Source organism: Pectinophora gossypiella, chromosome 3, assembly GCF_024362695.1.
Source record: "Pectinophora gossypiella chromosome 3, ilPecGoss1.1, whole genome shotgun sequence".
NCBI lineage: Eukaryota > Metazoa > Arthropoda > Insecta > Lepidoptera > Gelechiidae > Pectinophora > Pectinophora gossypiella.
The window spans coordinates 13,229,317-13,251,049 of NC_065406.1; positions in this window are offsets into that span (position 1 = coordinate 13,229,317).

Sequence of the window (21,733 nt, forward strand, 5' to 3'; positions counted from 1 at the left end):
TAGAAAAAAACGTCTTTGTTATTACATATTTTACTTGTCAAATTATTATCACCTCCAAATTATTATTACCATGATTGTTATTGTGGTCGAACGCAAAACTTATATCAAATTAAAAAAAAAACCTTAACTGGGACCAATTATTGAAGTATCCTTAAACTTTTTTTCAATCTTGTCAAGTTTCGCTTTCAATTTGTCACGAGGCAAGTTGGTATATGCTTTTTTGATGGTTTCCCATATATCATACCCCTCAACTTGGAAATTAGAAGCTTCGGACTGTAAAAATCCAATTAAATCATTGAATTTAACAGAAGCTAAAGCATCTGCCGAGGCTTCAGGTGCAATTCCAGGGTTAGTGAACCTTTCTACTGGCAGACTGTCACGTCTTACTTTAGAACTTACAATTGTAAAGCGATTTCTGGAAAAAATAATTTATTTAAATTTTAATAGAATTAAAACAGTCAAATAATTACAAAATATTTTTTATTTATTTTTAGTCATAATTTTTATTTATTTGTAAGAAAAAAAAAGATAGTTTATTAATTTAAACATCGTTTTTTACTTTAAAATGAATTCATGTTTAATCAGTTCATTTAGTATAAGGACACAAACAACAAGCCTTTTCAAAAATGAAACTTCCCCCAAAAAGATCCGAGTTTAAAAAGGTACCTATTGCAAGTACTTACTTATTTACAGGATATTTTTGATGTTTAAAGTTGGGTTTATACTGGAAAATCACACTTATTTTTAACGGTATTTATGTAAATAAAAAATATTAACGTAAATACTATGTTATAATTATAAAACGTGTTTCAAATTAATTAATATTTATTTCGTCGTATCGAGATGAAAATTGTAATAATATAGAATAACGCAATAAGAAATAACTAGATATCCGATGGAAAAACAAAAATCTTCTGTTAGAAATAAGCGAAATCGTTTGTCTCTCTATTCCGTCCTCAAGATTAATTAAATTCATAAAAAATCATAGTGACTTACTGAGACACAAATGACCAATCATAATAGAGATGTAAGATATATAAAATGACATATTTTAAGTATAATGTGAGCCAATGAAAGCACGTTGACGTTTCAGTGCGGTCAGCATCGCAACCACGCTGCGCTTTGCATATTATATCAACGGCTTCGACCAATAGCCGTACGACGTTTATCCACGTAGACAGTATTCGCTGTATTCTATTGGTCGCAGCCCTCCGCGATTTGCGCCGCGCGTAGCGCGATTACCGCGTAGTTTGCCGCTGCTTGGTAAAGATGCATTGACGTCCGTTTGGTGACGAAATATGTCTACATCAACTGACGTGGCATAGTTAATTTTCTTAAATATTATATTCAGAATCTTAACACTTCGCGCATCATATCAAATCACATCAATTTATCTCTCCATATCTCTGTAAATGAGGCACAAAGTTGTGTAGAAATTAAAAAGCAAGCATCATGTCTCATCAATATTACCTTGAAAAAAACTAGCGACTTTATCATACATATCGGTGACAAAGTTTTCTGCTGTTTTAAATGCTCCTTCTACTGTATTCACTGCTTTTGTTGAATATTTTTCTATTTCGTTTGCTAATTTTTGTCCATATTCTTTTATTTTGTCTCCAATTCTTAGTTGCATATTTACTGTGTCACCGGATCGCCTGTAAATAAGACCATCAAAATTGCCTTGATTATAAATGCCACACTAAGTTTTCTATAAACAACATCACTCATAAACAACGTCGACTTAATGATATCTTTGTTAAATTGTTTTATTTGTTTATATTAGTCGTGAGCTTATGTATGTGTATAATAATATGTCTTATAAAATTACTGAACTGACGAAACAGTAACTCAATTCACTTCACTTCAATTGAGTAACATCGCGAGGAAACCCACATTCATTGAATGAGTTTTTGGGAGCATCTCACCTAGCCTCTAGGCTAGTTTTCTCTTTGGACTAGAATATCAGATTGGCATTAGCTTTTGTAGCAGACGGGACCTGTTAATAGCTTCCGTCTAGGTAAGAGGACTCCGTGTAAATGGAGCATTAGTAGTGAAAGCGTAATCTGTAATGACAAAATATTCGCAAGACTCTCCAAAGGCCTGATGTATTCCAATAACTAGTGTTTTTGCAAAATTTTATCTTAGTGGGCTCTAGTTTCCGCATTTAGACTCTCCGATAACCTTTATGGGAGTTTAAATATCGTTTAAATTAGTACTTAATTAATTTGGAAATATAAAACAGAATAACATATTAAGAATAACACTTGTATTAAAGATCTTCCTAGAAAAACTCACTATTTGCATATTTTTCAAGCCAGAATTTACCTGAAAGATAAGTACGATATTATTATTTTAATATATAACCAGATGTAAGAGATTGTTTTGAAATGAAATATATAACAATTTCATAAATCAATATAATTTCATATTCTTGGTAATGTTTAAGATCATAAAGGCTAAACTGAATAGAAATTTAGTAAGTAGGTCACACACATCAGCGATGACAATATCATTTTATTATTATTATTATTAGCCTATATGATCCCACTGCTTAGCAAAGGCCTCCCCCATATTTTTCCAAGTATCCCGGTTCTGTGCGAGCTCTATCCTGTCTTTTCGATAACCGTCGAGATCATCGCGCCATCGTTTCCGGGGTCTACCACGTCTACGGTGTCCGTCCTGTGGTACCCAGTGCGTGATGATCTTTGCCCATCGTTCCGGATGCATGCGGCATACGTGTCCAGCCCAGTCCCACTTTAGCCTGGCGGTCTTCCTGCCAACATCAGCTATACCGGTTTTTGAGCGCAGCACAGTGTTTTTAACTCGATCAATTCGTTTTACACCTAGTATGCTGCGCTCCATTGCTCTTTGACAAACCCTGACCTTGGCCTTTTGAGCCTCAGTTAGCGACCACGTTTGGGCACCGTAAGTAAGGATTGGCAGGATCATATACACTGATAATTTAATGAAAAATTCTATACAGTATTCAAAGTTCATTCCAAACATAGCATTAAATGATGGAAGGATAATACTCACGAATGATTTATATTATTTTTCAATTACATTGTGTGCGCTGAAATGAACACGCATGCAAAAAAATATTCGAACGCTATTTTTATTTTAAATTTTCATAAACTTAATTTAGAATTTATGAAAATCCACAACCTTAATATTATACAGAAGTAAATTAATATTAATCACAAAAGCGCTTGATGACCCGATTGTCCGAAAGTAAGATGATCCGTGTTTGGTTTTCGTTGTAAGTACGTAGTCGCCATATGAGTCATGTAGATACCAGGGTTGATGAGGTTGGTATTCTACCTCATACCCTGATAGAAGAAAGTGATAGCATGGTGAAGAGAATACTAATAAATCCATAAAAAGGATAACTCTGGTTGATGCATAGAAATCGCTCGCAGTGAGTTTACGGAACTGCATTTAGGTTTTTCTAGTGGTTGTAGTGTTTATAGAGATAGCAAAGTAAACATCAATAACCAATAATATTACCTATAATAGGATATCAGAATAATTTCAAGAAACACTTTTTTTCAATTGATAAATTTTTATTTATAAATATTATGACAATAAAGATCAGTTTTTATAAAACGTCTCGACTACTTACAAAATACGTACCTAAGAACTTTTAGAGCATAGATATAAATTTTAACCCGACTGCGGCGAAGTAAAAAGGAGGGTTGTGCTTGACGACATGTTTGTGTGTGTGTATGTACGTCTGTTCCCTCTTATTTTCTAAACCACTTATAAGAAATTTACAAATGAGGTTATAAAAGTGTTTCGAATGTTATAAAAGTTACGCTAAAATTCAATGTGGCATTTCAATTTTTTTTTCCAATGGTATTGTGTTAGGTATCAAAATGAAAAGGCTTAATTTGCACATTTAAAGTATGAACATAATGTTCTAACTACTACCTCTTAGCAATTTGTCGTAAGAGTTAGCTTACCAAGACATACGACCACAGGTTTAACCTAAACATCACTTCATACTTTTTAGAGCGCGATATTTCCGTAGTCGGGTTTTAGTTTTAAAACTTATAATATTTCTATTTCCAAAACGGTTGTGCCTCTGCTTCGTCGGATGCTTCAAATAAATCATGAAAGTATTCAACAATAGAGTAATTAAAAAAAGTTGAAATGTCATCTCCTATTTCGGCGCCGTCTTGTTCTATATGTTCAGCTTCATGTTCTATGTCTTCTATTATGCCTCGTCTTTTATCCTTCTGTCTAAAAAGTAGAGCAATATCAGTAACCGTAGCAGAACACTCACGTGATGAACAAATCAAATGAAATAAACCGAAGTCGCGTGCGATATGTGCGTTTTTATTCCAAGCATGTCGTGAAAGATACTTAAGGTTTTAATACCGCCTTATTATAAAACAAAGATTAAAGATAAATACCAGCGCTCGCGGCACGGCAACCGCACGCGGCGAGAATCATATCGAGGGCTTCGGCCAATACTCGCACGACGTCTATCTACGTAGATAGCATATTTATTAATCGCGGCGCGGTTGTCGTACAGACCACGCTAGTTCAAAATGTAGTCAATGCCACGAAATACGTCTACAGATTGAAATGGAACCAATTGACAAGTTATAATAATTCTACGACACTATAGGTAAAGCCGCGGCCGCAGGAGATTGTTCGTGGTGTGAAATACATTTTAAACCTGGTATTCATTTATCTTTTATTCATTTTCTATTATGACATCTTAGAACATCAATAGTGGATGTAATTTACCCTGTAAGTTATATAATGTATTGTACTTACGAATATGATGATAGTATCTTTTTTAGAAGCAGACTTTTACCATCCTGAAATAAAAATATCACTGAAACCTATTCCATTTGTGGACTTATTTTTTTTAACAATCATTATTTGACAAATATTTAATAATGATGGACTTTTAGGTTCTCTTGACTCACAAATGACTTGTGACACAATTTAAAGTCATAACCATTTATTTCTAAAAATAACCAGCTAATGAGAAAAATCAGCTTATAAGTAAGTTACTGTCCCTTATATGAAAATATGTTTTAAAAAATCTTTGAAAACCATGTTATCTATAAAATATTGTACATTACTGTCAGATAATTTTTAATTCGTCCTTGTTGTGCTACTATTTTTCGTCGTATCGAGATGAAAACTGAAAGAATTATGTTTTTAAAAATATTATTATTATAAACAAAACATAAATAGTTATATTAATAATATTATAATTTGTTAAATATATTCTTAAAATAAGATAAAAGAAGAAATAATAATAGCAATCGATCATAGAAAGTGAATCACAGATAGAACCAGACAAAGAATTCCAACTTTATAATACCAGAGCCTTGTAAATTGCCTTATTAAAAAAAAGGGTTGTCTGCGTTAAGAATGCTAGACAAGGTAGCGTTAGATACTAGAGTGAAATAGCAGTTGTAGGAGTATGATCTGGTTGGGTCGTGTTAGCCGAATGAGTGGTTTGAATTGTCATCCAGTAGGTAATGCAGAATGGATACCCAACGAAAATAAAAGCTTAAGAAGATGATTATGATGCGGTATATGTAGATAGTCACACAAAGTATTAAAATAAGATGGTGCGGCGCGGTGGCAACGAAAAAGCAACGGGATATTGAAGGTTAAATTATAACTCTAACACATAACATAGTATCAGCCCTGTATCCTGGAAAAAGTAGGCAGAGATCTTTAGTATATACACCCACTCTTCACCAGTTATGTGTAAGTTCCATGACTTCCCCGAACAGGGCTATTTTAGATCTAATAATAACCTAGGTATTCATATTAAATTCTGGGTACACACGTAATTATTTTAGGCACGCACTTTGAAGTTATATTCCAAATTTACATTTTAAGTTTAAGAAATACTTTTAGTATAATGGTAATAATAAAATAAGTTGTTTGTTAACTTAGAACGTATGTATGTATGAGTAATAAACAAATAGTAATTAAAATATTTCGGCCGCCTACCGCAGGTCGGATCGTATAAAAAAAGTCGTTTCTTAATAAATACAAAATATTTCCTTTAGCATAATTATATTATCTATTTAACCCCATTGAACATCAAAACTAGGTTTATCTGTTTTCTTTCTGTTTTTCTTGCTTCTTTCCTTCATCTTTTATGTTACCTGCTTCATATATTTTGTTTAACAAATCCAACTTTTTTTTATAGTTCTCCACTTTCTTCTTCGCATCCTCTTCTGGTATGTCAATAAACGCATGTTTGTAAGCAAATAATGCTTCAAGGCCTTTGGCCTGGGCTGTGTAGTAAACTGTTTTTAAGTGATTCAAAAAAGATTTAACTTTACTTTTAAGAATTTTATCTGTGTCGTCATCAATAGCGTTGTCAACTTCAAAAAAATCAACTCGTCTCATCGTAGGAAGTAAAATCTTGTTGATGTTCCTAAAATGATAATTAAAAAATAATTACTACACACTACATAAGCTCACAAGTATTTGCCTAATTGAGATCGCCTAGAAGTATAGCTATCGTATGATAAACCAAGTAGCAACTCGCTTTAAATCAACCTTTATTAGACTAAGTCAACTGTGGATGAGCCGTTTCACCGTCTAAAATGTTTGATAGTTCTAATTTAGAGATTACGAAATAAACTTATTGTCCGGTTAATTCGATAGTGCTACTTGGAAAGTTTTCCATGAATTTGGAAAATTTGTGGTTTTTTTTTTAAATATGAGGCGGCAAAATTTAATTTCGGAAAGAACAGGTTAAAGTCTGACTCGATTATTAAGAGAAATTTGCTACCAAGGATTGAACCGGTACTCACCGCTTGAAAGGTAAATCGGTAAACCACAAGATAGCATAGGCAGTTTTAACATTATTTTTATGTAGCGAATACCATCTGACCTTTCAATTTAAGAAAATAAATAACCAGTTTCAGACATATATTTCTCAGACACATGGATTTTCTCAATTAATGATCAAGCAATGTGTTAAAGGATCAAATAATACGGTATATAGGTAAGTGTAACACTGAAACAAAAGACTTACTTAACATTTGTGTTTTGAACACGGCTCTGTAGATATTTAGCCTGGAATAAAAATAAAAATAATCTATTTTATCACATACTACTTTTGCAGTAACTTCTCCCACTTATTCTTATGTCGTATCGAGATGAGGTCTACTTAAAGATATGTTCTGTATGCTAGTTCATTAGACAAAAAAAAATAGGAAATAAAGCCTCAGTTATGCAAAACGCGACGCAGGTACGTAATGAAGCATAATTATGTAGTGTTGTCGATCGATAGCGAACTGTCCATAATATACCTAGTATTGAAGTATCAATAATATAGAAACTATCGATTTAGGCGTATCGATACTGTAACTGATAATTAGGATTCACTATTGAGAGTCAAGCTATCGATAGTTCAACACTAAGCGTCTCACTATATGAATCAAATATGAACGCGGTATATAAATACCACTATTATCTTAGAATTCACTTTTAATTTTTGACGAGACTTAGGCGATTCTCACACTGCCCCGCATCATGCTGCATGTTGCGTGTCGACGCACCTACGCGCATACCTGCGGGAGTGCAGATCTGCATCACCGTGCAGGTTTTTGACGCACTCACGCGCGTGGAGCGTTTTGTAGATTAACGCACGGCGGCTCTCATTTCATTCTAAGCCGTTCCAAAATCACGTGCGGCACGCGGGATTCGGTGTACCATACCTTGCGTCTCGCCCCGGACCTACGCGCGGGGGTGCATGTTTCTCCGCTTGTATGCGCGTTATCCGCATGAATGCGCGTGGATGAATTTTCTGTGTGTTAGACTATGCGTGTTTTCTATACAAACGGAGATACTTACACGCAACGGAAGAACACGCGTCCACGCGCTACACTGCATCATGCGGGGCAGTGTGGGAATCGCCTTATTGTAGAATTGCCGCAGATGGCATTAACTACTGGGCCGGACAGATGGGGGGCACTGAAAGCTCTCACCCAGTACAAAGTTTAAGACAACAGGCCTGAGGGTGCGCAGTTGAGCGCGAATCTCGGCTCATTGCGTCGTGTGAGAGGAAAAAATATTTGAAAGAATTATCGACCCGAGTAGGTCGATAGCGATAAGCGCTTATTGAGGGAAATCGTCGACCATCCCGGCGGGGTCAGTATCAAGGTTCTGAATTGTTTGGTGTCGCGAACTGATTGGCTGCCTCTATAGCTAGAGTAATCGGGTCGTCGGGATCGTATATTATGTACGACATAATAATATGCTTGTCAAGGCCCCGCGTCATTGATAGCCGTCAAAATTTTTAGTGTGAAAGCTATATAGGCATATTATACCAAAAAGGTCATTAAACGTAGACTTAATTTTATCAATTTGTTCGTTGACTGTGTTTTCCACTTTAGCATACATTTTATTCGTTTCTTATTTTTTAATTTTTTCCGCTATCGCTGTTCCTACTTCTGCTATTGTATTTCTCCTCAAACTTTTCTTTTTTAAACCACTTACTATATCGTGGAATAATCTGTAAATAGTAGGCAAAGTTAACATGTAAGTAATTATTAATTCACGAAATATTTTATCCTTATCATGTCCTACAGCCTTTATAGATATGTATATTACATATAGTACTTACAAATATAATGCCAATTTATATTTTCGAAGATGTTTTTTATCATCCTGAAAAAAAGTTTCTTGCAAACATAATCGATATAAGGGGCAAATGGGATATTTTTAAGAGAAGATAAATAAATTGCCTTTTAATCATTTATATAGTTTCATAACATGAAAAACTTCAGATGATTTTTATAATACCTACTTTTGTTGTAAAAAAATATAATATTGTTAATTTTATTTTTGTCGCATCGAGAAGAAATCTTAGCTTAAAATAATATAAGCATTTAATTTTATATTTATGTACTTATATTGAAAGATAAATTCAAATAAATACCGTTTAATAGTGATTTGTTATTATTAAACAGATTCATTGAAAATCCGGTTGAATGTTTAGGGATATTATCTAAGAGAAAACCTTAGTGTGGACAATTTTCTTTCATGTGAAAAGTCACATGAAAGAAAATTGTCCGCACTAACCTAACCTAACCTAAACCTACCTTTACCTTATTGGTAAAGACCAATATTGGTATAAGGTTAGGTTAGGTTAGGTTAGCTTGATTACTGAGCCGCATAAACATGAATAAATATAAGAATATAAAATAATATGCATAATATATTACTCAGCCACCAAATATCCCTGTTGTACATCAAGACATGAGATAAAGCGAAGGGAAGAATAAGGCATTGGGATTGTATGGGCTGTATTTAAATTATAATTATTGCCAATTCATATAAAGAAGCTACAAATTTAAATTTTACATGATTGGGATAAGGTTATGTTTACCCATTCGTAGATATCATAATAACGACTTATATTTTAATCTGATGAAATAAAACTTTTTTAAAATGTAGGTATGAGATTGCTACTTAGCAATAAGGCCGCCTATTGTACTAATTCTATTTCTCTTTTGTTTTGTATTTTGTTTTTTCCTGTTTGTGCAATAAAGTATTTGTTGTGTTATGTATGTTTAAACAGTTCACGTCCATATCTCAAAAACGTACACCAATATTATAATTTTATATATATATATATTTGTATATATTTTAATAGTGATTACGACGTTCAAGATAAAGCCAGGTCTGTTTCGGTTTTACTTTTATTTTTTTTTCTATTCCTTTTTGTCTTTCTTTGTGCCTTTCCTTTTCTGTTTCTTTCTTCTTATTTTTTTCTACTTATTCATGTCGTTTCTTTGCCGCTTCTTTTAGTTTTATGAGCAACTGATCCATGTTATTTATAAATTCTGTACATTTTTCTTCAATTTCATCAAGAAACGTCTGTTTAGAAGCAAATAATACTTCAAGAGATTTATCCTGAGCGGCGAAGATAAACTTTTTTGTAAACGATTTCGTTTTATTTTTATATCTGAAGAAATAAAATCTCGGTGATTTTTCTAAAATTATAAATTGACGTCAAGAAAAAACAAACGGAAATCAATTTTAAGTTTATTTTGAAAAGTAACCATCTTTGGATAAAAAAATTAAAACCTACTCTAAACTTACATAGTGGTATTTGTTGTGACATTACTTTGTAATTTTTAACCTGAAAGAATAGATTGTAATTAATTAGTGACTTATTCATAAATGTTAGATTATTACTTATAATCAAATAATTCTTATGCATAACATAAACAGGTCTCCTCGATTAATATGACAATATTCAATGTCTTTTTCATTCTTTCATTACCAAGAACTCAAACCAAGGCCTTTAATATGTCAGGGATTAATGAAACTTCGTTTTTAGATACTATGAAGACATGGTGCATCACATCGTGTGTAGTAGTCATAAGCGTATAAAAAAAAATATAGTTTGAGATTTGAATTTTGATTGAATTGAGAACATCCTCCTTTTTTGAAGTCGGTAAAAAGCTAACAGGTATCGCAACGCTTCCACGTGCATTTCTGGAGGTTAAAAACGCTACTTTGAAAAAAAATGATTTCAAGAACAATATTGCAACTTGAGATTTAGCTACTATATCATAATTATAAAGTAATTAAAGCACATAATAACGGGTTCTTACCGCGTTTAAATGGTAAGAACCCGTTATTATATGCTTTAATTATGATAATAACCGCGTAAACTTAAAACAATTACAAAGTAAGTGAGTAATGCCATCCAATCTCAAATAGCAATATTGTTTTTTAGACGAATTGCTTCTTATGAATGATGAGGTCTTTTGAGATATGTACAACCTTTTATATATTAATTCAAGGAACCGATCAACAAATACAACAAATTAGAACGATGCTGTGCAAAATATAAAATACATGCGTCATTACCTTTAAAAAAGTTTTTCACTGCAGGCTGGCAGGTTTTCCAGGCAGTCTCTAGTTTTTGCTTAATACTAACAAATTTAGTGATTTCTTTTTTCGCCATTTTCTTTAACTCGTCAGTTATACTATTTTCTAACTCTTTTTGAAATTTTTTTGCCTCAGAGGGTGGTCTGTAATTGAAACCATAAAAAATATTTGCTATCTTGTCAATAAATAATAAATTTATGTCTTTGTGTCTTTGAGTTTATCTATTCTTTTGTTTATTAAAATACTTACTTTTTAGAACTCCCTCTATAAAAGAGTAAAGTTTTACCCATTAGGCGGCACAGGATAGAACCTTTTAATAAACACACTAGTTTCAATCCAGATAAAAAAGTGGTCTTAAATTTTACTAGTACGACTATTTTTTGTACTACTCAGAGGCGGAGAACAGGAGTCCTAGTATGGCTTTGAAATATACTACTCTGGGCGCCATCACACTTGCGTCAGACAGAGTATTGCGGGGCGGAAGGCAAGAGAGAAACCACTGCCCTTTATTTTCTCAAAAAAGTCGCATGAAGAATGCTACACCGACAAGAGCATGGCTCTTAAATTAGTGATGAAATTTTACTCGAAATAAAAATATTTAAAGGAATTGAGGTTATGTCAAAGAAATTCACACCATAATGTGATTTCTCAAAAAGGTGGTCGGTGCTACGTGGTACTTAGGTTACTGAAAGGGGACGATGAAGTGTTGTATCTAACACCATTGCACTTTCAATCAAATAATCTTCGATAGTGTATCGCTGTGGATAATCTATTATTCCACATGAAGTTATTTTCTTATTCATTAAATCCTGCAACATTCGTTGATAGAGGTAATTGAAATTCGCTACCTCAGTACGTTTCACCTATATCAGGTAATTCTCAGACATCTCTGATCCAGCGCTTTGCGCAATATAATTATATATCTTTATGTTTTATGTCTTTTATTTTATTTTTCTTTTGTTTTTAAAACACATTTTAGATTCCCTCTAAAATAGAGTAACTTCTTAATATAAAATTAAATTATTCTATTGTAAGCCCCTAAGGACTAAAGGGAGCGTGCTCTAGCCCGCACTTACCCAATATAATTTATTTCAAGTTTAAATTCTATATATTTAATTGTATTTATAATTTTGTTTGTAAAATCACTTACTTTTTATGTGTCCGTCTAAAAAAAGAGTTAGGTTTTAATATAAAATCAAATTAACTAAAATAAATAAATTATTTTTTACTGACGTTATCAAATTCGGTAGCAAGTAATTTCCCAGCGATTTATGACTATAATGTATGTATGAAGGTAATATAGTAAACTTACAAATATGATGACAGTACATCCTGAAAAAAAAAACTTGCCTAACTTATTTTATTTTGTGCAAGAGAATTTATTGTGTCTTTCAAGCGTTTGAAAGTGATTAAGTGTATATTTGAATTTTGAGAGAATCGCATTATGTTATAACGGGAGATATGGAGAATCATTATATATGTCTCAATGTGGGGAAGACCGTCTGGGCTAAAAGACCGTCTAGTGCCAATAACTTCTGATTTAAAATAACTATGGCGCCTTACGTTTCTGTCGATAAACCAGTCCTTAAAGAGCTAGTCCGAGCTAAAAAGCATAGATGGCGCTAGTATGACTAGTTGGGACAATATCAGCCCTGCATTTTTTTTTAACAATTCGCGCTTCAGTCTGCTGTGGTCAGTGGCGGATTTTTTATCAAAAAAGTAGCAAATCGGAGTTTTTCCAATAATGTAGGCTATTTATTAGTCCATTAATGCATCCGTTTAATATAAGTAATGCAAAAATATAGCTTTCATTTTGAATTTAACCCGTGGAAATTTCAAATTTTAAAATGTTATAGTTGATAAGACATTAAGAGAGGGAAGTTCGTCATAATATGCCGATCTTGCCTCATTCTAAATATAGTCAACTATTACAGCAAAGCTTATCTTATGCAAGATTAGTGAGATAGTATTTTGTATTGCATTCTGTAATTTTTTGTGTTTGTGTGTAACTACAAATCTTACTGATTTAAACCTAATATTAAGTAATATGTGTACCTCTACTGCACATAGTCTACCACTAGACAATCAAGACGCTTCTAGTGACACCTCATTCGTAAATTCTGATAAGCGATTTAGAAGTTAGGAGGGAACAAACGTGTATACACACACATACATACATAGCGCATTACCTTTTCCTTCGTCTCAGTCGGGTAAACAATATGACGAAATGTTTACAACCACTGCCACCAAAGATACGAGGTCTTTCCTTATTTTAAAAAATACTTAGTTATCTGTGTAATGAAAGCCTTATTCACAAATCGGTAAAGTACGTATCAGATTGGCATTGTTGGTTCACCGCCTGAAACTATTTTTATACGTCGAGAACTACGATTTGTGACGAATAATACATTTTTTCTTTTGTGGACGGACTTGCCTCACACTGCATTGGAAGACCGTTTACTTACCAAGTTTAAAAAAAAACGATTGTATATCAAAAGACTATGGAGCTCTCTCTTATATTTAGACTTATAAATATAGCCAAGTATATTATCTATCATACCCGATCATAAGACTTGGTCTACAAATAATATCTTCTTCAATAAAGTAAAGTCAAACTCATATTTAAGAACTGTATGCCGGTCTTCCCCACATTGACCTTATATGATTTATATTCTGTCTAACATTACGGTATTTTATATTAAGCGTTCAGTTAATCACTGTGCACCTGATAAACTATATTAGTGTATCAGTTTAGGATCAAATGTGCTCGCAATTTATCTTATGATAATATGACCCAAAAGCATGAGGATTTCGGAAGTGTTATGTTTATTCAATGTTCCAAGAATAAGTCTTGGAAATGCCTATTTTGTTTTTATATGAATAAATTATTAAAATAATATAATTCATCGTCGTCTTCCTAGCGTATCCCGTTTTTCACAGGGTCCTACCTAATCTGAAGGCATCACAGCTTCGGTTATTTGCGGAAGCAAAGACTTCTTGACATGTCTTACCTTCCAACCTGCGATAGTAGCACCAGCCCAATACAGGTTAGGTCACATACCTCCGAAACGCATTTCTCGCAAATGTAAGTTTCCTCACGATATTTTCAATCACCGTTGAACATATAATAATCGTTTATGACCGAAACAAATGTTAAATTGATTGCCGTGCTGAATTCAAACCTGCAACCACATAGTGAGAGTCCTTATCTGTATTATTGTACATATTTTCCTAGTTTTTATTATTTTTTCATTTTATTCTTTTGTATTGCACCATCCTGCGCTTCAATACATCAACTTCATTCACCCTATTGTTGTCTGGTACATCCTAAGTTTATGTTTTTGTGCAATACAGAATTATTGATTGATTGTTTGAGTCAAATGTTTAATGCCTCAACAATATAATTATGAATAAAAAAATTCTGAATTTTATTTTTAATTTCATATTTATTTTGGATATAGAGGTAGGGGACGACACAAGAAAGTGCGGATTAATTGTGTGAAGAAGGATGTTATTTGCGTGAAAGGTGTTGCTGGTACTGAGAATACGACTAACAGAGATGATGAGAGGAATACAATTGTTGTACCGACCCCACATAGAGTGAGGTAAGGGCTAGAAAATTTCATATATTTCATCATTCATATAACCCTTCTTTTTTTAGAGATCAGCGAAAAATTTCTGAAGGTGCCACTGCTGCAAGTATCTTGTCTAGTTCATCTAATTGTCTGTTAAAATATTTCTTAACATCGCGTACAGTTTCAGATGCATCATGAAATGCCAACCCTGCTTCATTTTTAAGGAAATTCTCAATGTTTGTTAGATAACCACGTTTATTTCTAAGTACACTTACTACTCCATCCGGCAGTCTGAAAATTAAATATAAATTTACAGAATATACTAGATGATAAAAAATAACGGAAAATGACTGTAGACTTGTCAGTCCAAAGTAATATTAGTACTCAATATTCTAGATAGATGGCGTCGCCGTCGGCTTAATGGCGACACATAGATCAAAAGAATCTCGCATAGACAGCTCGTCCCGTCTTGACAAGAGCTGCGGGTTCAAGTTCTGTCCGAGAAAATATTTTTTTGGATTTAATTTTTCTCTTTGTGAGTTTCCCTAAGGCATGGCCCAGGGCTATAAAAACAAAAATCATACTAGATGATGTTTGATACGCTCGCTGGTAAAGCAGCTTCACGTGTGTTGTGTCATATTCCTATAACCTACCTCTAATGGTCACACAAACAAAGAACGCTTTGTATTGCGACCATCTTGTTTTTCCGCCATTTTGATTATACCAATGTATAAAATACGTTTTTTTCTGTAGCCTAATTGATTTCTCACAGCGGAGCAAAGGCCTCTCCCTTCTTTTTCCAACCATCCCTGTCTTGGTGTTCTGGAAGGGGTTTAGCTCATCCTTACATTATCGTCGTGGTCTGCTTCGACGCCAAAAAAAATAATGAAATACGTTAAACGAAAAAAAATTACGGAGTCTCATTGACGTGAAACAGTTTTCGAAGATCTGGAAGAATTCTCATATTCATCGTGACGTCCCTATCAAAGCCTCCATACATAATTTTTACCCCTGATAATCCTTCTGGGAGATTGATAGTGCTACTTGGAAGGTTTTTTTAATTGGTGGATTTTTTTTTAAATATGGGGCGGCGATATGTAATTTCGGAAAGAACAGGTCAAACTCTGACTCGATTATTAATAGTAGGCAGTTTTAACATTATTTTAATGTAGCAAATACCATCTGACCTTTCAAACTAAGAAAATAAATAACCAGTTTCAGTCATATATTTCTCAGACACATGGATTTTCTCAATTAGTTAATGATCAAGCATGTGGGAGAATACTATTTTATTATTTTAAATCATTATTATTTAACATTTTACATTTTAAAAATATATCGAACGGAACGTTGAAACGTTCGACGTGTGGGGTGTTCCCCCACCACTTCCATTCGTGCCACTCCGTCCGTGCACTCGCTGTGACCAGGCAGTCTACGTTTGGTCGCCGGCCGAGCAGGTTGTGTTCACTTCATTGTGTTGTCAGGTATGATGTATAACTTACTATATTTTTAAAACGTAATAGTTGCTTTATAAATTCTACATTATTATTACGTGTAACTGAATTATTTCGTTTTAATGATTTATAAATGTCTAAGCTTTTGCTTTATTGTCAAAATTGTATTTAAAAATTATTCGTATGAGTGATTTTGAAAAATATATAGATATTCAAGATATTTTTTTGGTTTTCCTTTTCCTTTATCTTACAAGCATGTGTTAAAGGATCAAATAATAATAATACGGTATATACGTGTAACACTGAAACAAAAGACTTACTTAGCATTTGTGTTTTGAACACGGCTCTGTAGATATTTAGCCTGGAATAAAAAATATAAATAATTTATTTTATCACATACTACTTTTGCAGTAATTTCTCCCAGTCATTCTTGTGTCCTATCGAGATGAGATATATAAAGATATGTCCTTTATGCTAGTTCATTAGACAAAAAAAAATAGGAAATAAAGCCTCAGTTATGCAATACGCGATGCCGGAACGGTCACCAGCATTAATATGTTTACACTTTGGTAGCATGTCACATTAACTTTTTTGACAAATTGAACTGTAAGTCTCACTAAATGTCCAATATGTAAGTGCGACAGAGTCCTAAAGTGGGTACATTATTTTGTTCATGACTGTACGTCATGAAGCACATTATGTAGTGTTGCCGATCGATAGCGGACTGTCGATGATATACCTAGTTTTAAGTATCAATAATGTCGAAACTATCGATTTAGGCCTATCGATACTATAACTGATAATTGGGATTCACTATTGATAGTCAAGCTATCGATAGTTCAAACACTAATCGTCTCACTATATGAAACAAATATGAACGCGGTACATACCACATTATTTATATATAAATACCACTATTATCTTAAAATTCACTTTTTTTTGACGAGACTTAGGCGATTCTCACACTGCCCCGCATCATGCTGCATGTTGCGTGTCGACACACCTACGCGCATACCTGCGGGAGTGCAGATCTGCATCACCGTGCAGGTTTTTGACGCACTCGCGCGCGTGGCGGCTTTATGTAGATTAAAGCACGGCGGCTCTGATTTCATTCTAAGCCGTTCCAAAATCACGTGCGGCACTGCGGGATTCGGTGTGCCATACCTTGCGTCTCGCTCCGCACCTACTCGCGGGGGTGCATGTTTCTCCGCTTGTATGCGCGTGATCCGCATGAATGCGCGTGGATGAATTTTCTGTGTGTTAGACTATGCGTGTTTTCTATACAAACGGAGACGCTTACAAGCAACGGAAGAACACGCATCCACGCGCTACACTGCATCATGCGGGGCAGTGTGAGAATCGCCTTATTGTAGATTTGCCGCAGATGGCATTAACTACTTGGCCGGACCAAAGGAGAGCGCTGAAGGCTCTCACCCGGTACAAAGTTTAAGACAACAGGCCTGAGGGTGCGCAGTTGGGCGCGAACCTCGGCCCTGAGCGTCATCTGAGAGGAAAAAATATTTGAAAAAATTAATCGACCCGAGTAGGTCGATAGCGATAAGCGCTAATTGGGGGAAATCGTCGACCATCCCGGCGGGGTCGGTATCAGGGTCCTGAATTGTTTGGTGTCGCGAACTGATTGGCTGCCTCTATGGTTAGAGTAATCGGGTCGTCGGGATCGTATATAACGTACGACAGATGCATGTCAAGGCCCCGCGTCTCTTTGGATCAGGCCTAAAGCATTAATAGCGGTCAAAATTTATAGACTGAAAGCTATGTAGACAGAATATGAAAAAATATATATCACGATATTATACCAAAAAGGTCATTAAACGTAGACTTAATTTTATCAATTTGTTCGTTGACTGTGTTTTCCACTTTAGCATACATTTTATCCGTTTCTTCCACGGCCATAGTTGAATATTTTTTAATTTTTTCCGCTATTGCTGTTCCTACTTCTGCTATTGTATTTCTCCTCAAACTTTTCTTTTTTAAACCACTTACTATATCGTGGAATAACCTGTAAATAGTAGGCAAAGTTAACATGTAAATAATTATTAATTCACGAAATATATCTTTATAGATATGTATATTACATATTAGTACTTACAAATATAATGCCAATTTATGTTTTAGACGATGTATTTTATCACCCTGAAAAAAAAAGTATCTTGCCAACATAATCGATATAAGGGGCAAATGGGAGATTTTTAAGGGAAGGTAAACAATTTGCTGTTTTGTCATTTATATAGTTTCATAACATGAAAAACTTCAGATGATTTTTATAATACCTACATTTGTTGTAAAAAAAAAATATTTTTAATTTTATTTTTGTCGCATCGAGAAGAAATCTTACCTTAATAAAATTAATATAAGCAATTACTTTTATATTAATTTATTTAAATTGAAAGATAAATCACAAATAAATACCTTTTAACAGTGATTTGTTATTAAACAGATTCATTGAAAATCCGGTTGAATGTTTAGAGTTATTATCTAAGAGAAAACCTTAGTTTTGACAATTTTCTTTCATGTGACTTTACCAACCGTGGTATACGGTTAGGTTAGTTTAGGTTAGCTTGATTACTGAGCCACTTAAACATGAATAAATATAAAATAATATGTATATATTACTCAGCAACCAAATATCCCTGTTGTAGATCAAGGCATGAGATAAAGCGAAGGAAAGGGGAGATAAAAATAAGGCATTGGGATTGTATGGGCTGTATTTAAATTATAATTATTGCCACTTTATATAAAGAAGCTACAAATTTAAATGTTACGTGATTTGGATAAGGTTATGTTTACCCATTCATAGATACGATGACTAACGTCTGATGAAATAAAACTTTCAAATATAGGTATGTTTAAACAGTTCACGTCCATATATCAAAAACATACATTAAATTACTATAATTTTATATAAAACAAATTAATAGTGATTACGATGTTCAAGATAAGGCCACGTCTGTTTCGGTTTTACTTTTACTTTTATTTTATTTTCTATTCCTTTTTGTCTTTCTTTGTGCCTTTCCTTTTCTGTTTCTTTCTTCTTATTTTTTTCTGCTTATTCGTGTCGTTTCTTTGCCGCTTCTTAGTTTTATGAGCAACTGATCCATGTTATTTATAAATTCTGTACATTTTTCTTCAATATCATCAAGAAACGTCTGTTTAGAAGCAAATAATGCTTGAAGAGATTTATCCTGAGCGGCGAAGATAAACTTTTTTGTAAATGATTATTAATTTATTTTTATATCTGTGGAAATAAAATCTCGGTGATTTTTCTAAAATTATAATGATAAATTGACGTTAAGAAAAAACAAACGGAAATCAATTTTAAGTTTATTTTGAAAAATAATCATCTTTGGATAAAATAATAAAACATACTCTTAACTTACATAGTAGTATTTGTTGTTACATTACTTTGTAATTTTTAGCCTGAAAGAATAGATTGTAATTAATAAGTGACTTATTTATAAATGTAAGATTATTACTTATAATGAAATATTACTTAGGCATCGGTTAAAATGACAATATTCATTGTCTTTTTCATTCTTACATTACCGAGAACTTTTTAATATGTCAGGAATTAATGAAACTTTTATAGCTACTATGAAGACATGGTGCATCACGTCATGTGTAGTAGTCATAAGCGTATAAAAAGCTAACAGGTATCGCAACGCTTCCACGTGCCCTTTAAAACCGCTACTTTGAATAAAATGATTTCAAAAACAATATTGCAACTTGAGATTTAGCTACGATATCGTAATTATAAAGTAAGTGAGCAATACCAATCAATCTTAAATAGCAATATTGTTTTTTAGATGAATTGCTTCTTGTGAATGATGAGGTCTTTTAAGACATGTACATCATTTTATATATTAATTCAAGGAATCGATCAACAAATACGACAAATTAGAACGAAGCCGTGCAAAATATAAAATACATGCGTAATTACCTTTAAAAAAGTTTTTTACTGCATTCCAGGCGTTCTGTAGTTTTTGCCTAATACTAGGAACAACTTTAGTGATTTCTTTTTTCGCCATTTTCTTTAACTCGTCAGCTACACTTTTTTCTAACTCTTTTTGAAATTTTTTTGCCTCAGAGGGCGGTCTGTAATTGAACAATAAAAAAAATATTTGCTATCTTGTCAATAAATAATAAATTAATGTCTTTGTGTCTATCTATTCTTGTGTTTATTAAAATACTTACTTTTTAGAACTCGCTCTATAAAATAGAAACGTTTTACCCATTAGGCAGCACAGGATAGAACCTTTTAATAAACACACTAGTTTCAATCCAGATAAAAAAGTCAATCCAGATAAAGAAGTCAATCCAGATAAAAAAGTGGTCTTAAATTTTACTACTTAGTACTACTATTTTTTGTACTACTCAGAGGCGGAGAACAGGAGTCCTAGTATGGCTTTGTAATAGACTACTCTGGGCGCCATCCCACTTGCGTCAGACAGAGTACTGCGGAGCGGAAGGCAAGAGAGAAACCACTACCCTATATTTTCTCAAAAAAGTCGCACGAAGAATGCTACACCGACAAGAGCATGGATCTTAAATTAGTGATGAAATTTTACACGAAGTAAAAAATATTTAAAGAAATTGAGGTTATGTCAAAGTACTTACCCAATAATAATTATAATTTATTTTAAGTTCTATATTTTTAATTGTATTTATTATTTTGTTTGTAAAATCACTTACTTTTTATGTGTCCGTCTAAAAAAGAGTTAGGTTTTGTAATATAAAATCAAATTAACTAAAATAAATAAATATTTTTTTACTGACGTTATCAAATTCGGTAGCAAGTAATTATCTGGCGATTTATGATTATGCCCTATTATGTATGTATGAAGGTAAATAAACTTACAAATATGATGACAGTACATCCTGAAAAAAAAAAATTTCATAATAATATTCTGCATGTGAATTTATTTTGTCTGTCAAGCATTTAAAAGTTAATGATTAAAATCAAAATAATCGCATTATGTTATAAAGGGAGATATGAAAGAGACAGAATCATATTAAGCGTATGGTATTTTATATGAAGCGTTCTGACAATCACTATGCGCCTGATAAACTATATTGGTTTATTATTTTAGGATCAAATGTGCTCGCAATTTATCTTATGATAATATGACTCAAAACAAAGAGGATAACGGACGTGTTATGTTTATTAAAAATTAATTAAATGCCTTTTATGTTTTTATATGATTAAATTATTTAAATAATATAATTAATCGTCCTTTTCCTAGCGTTATCCCGTTTTTCATAGGGTCCTACCTAACCTGAAGATAAGACAGCTTCGGTTTTTTACGGAAGCGAAGACTTGTTGACATGTCTTACCTTCCAACGTGCGATAGTAGGATCAGCCCAACACAGGTTAGGTCATATACCTCCGAAACGCATTTCTCGCAAATGTAAGTTTCCTCACGATATTTTCAATCACCGTTGAAAATATAATAATCATTTATGACCCAAACATGAGTTCAAAAACAAATGTTAAATTGATTGCCGTGCTAGATTCGAACCTGCAACCACACAGTGAAAGTCCTTATCTGTATTATTGTACATATTTTCCTATTTTTTTATTATTTTTCATTTTATTCTTTTGTATTACACCATCCTGCGCTGCAATAAATCAACTTCATTCACCCTATGGTTGTCTGGCAAAGGTTGATTCTATAGTCTCTGCTTACCCCGGTGGAAAATAGGCGTAATTTATGTATGTATGTGTATGTTGTCTGGCAGAAATTACTGTTTAGCAATAAGGCCGTTTATTGTGTTTATTTTATTCGT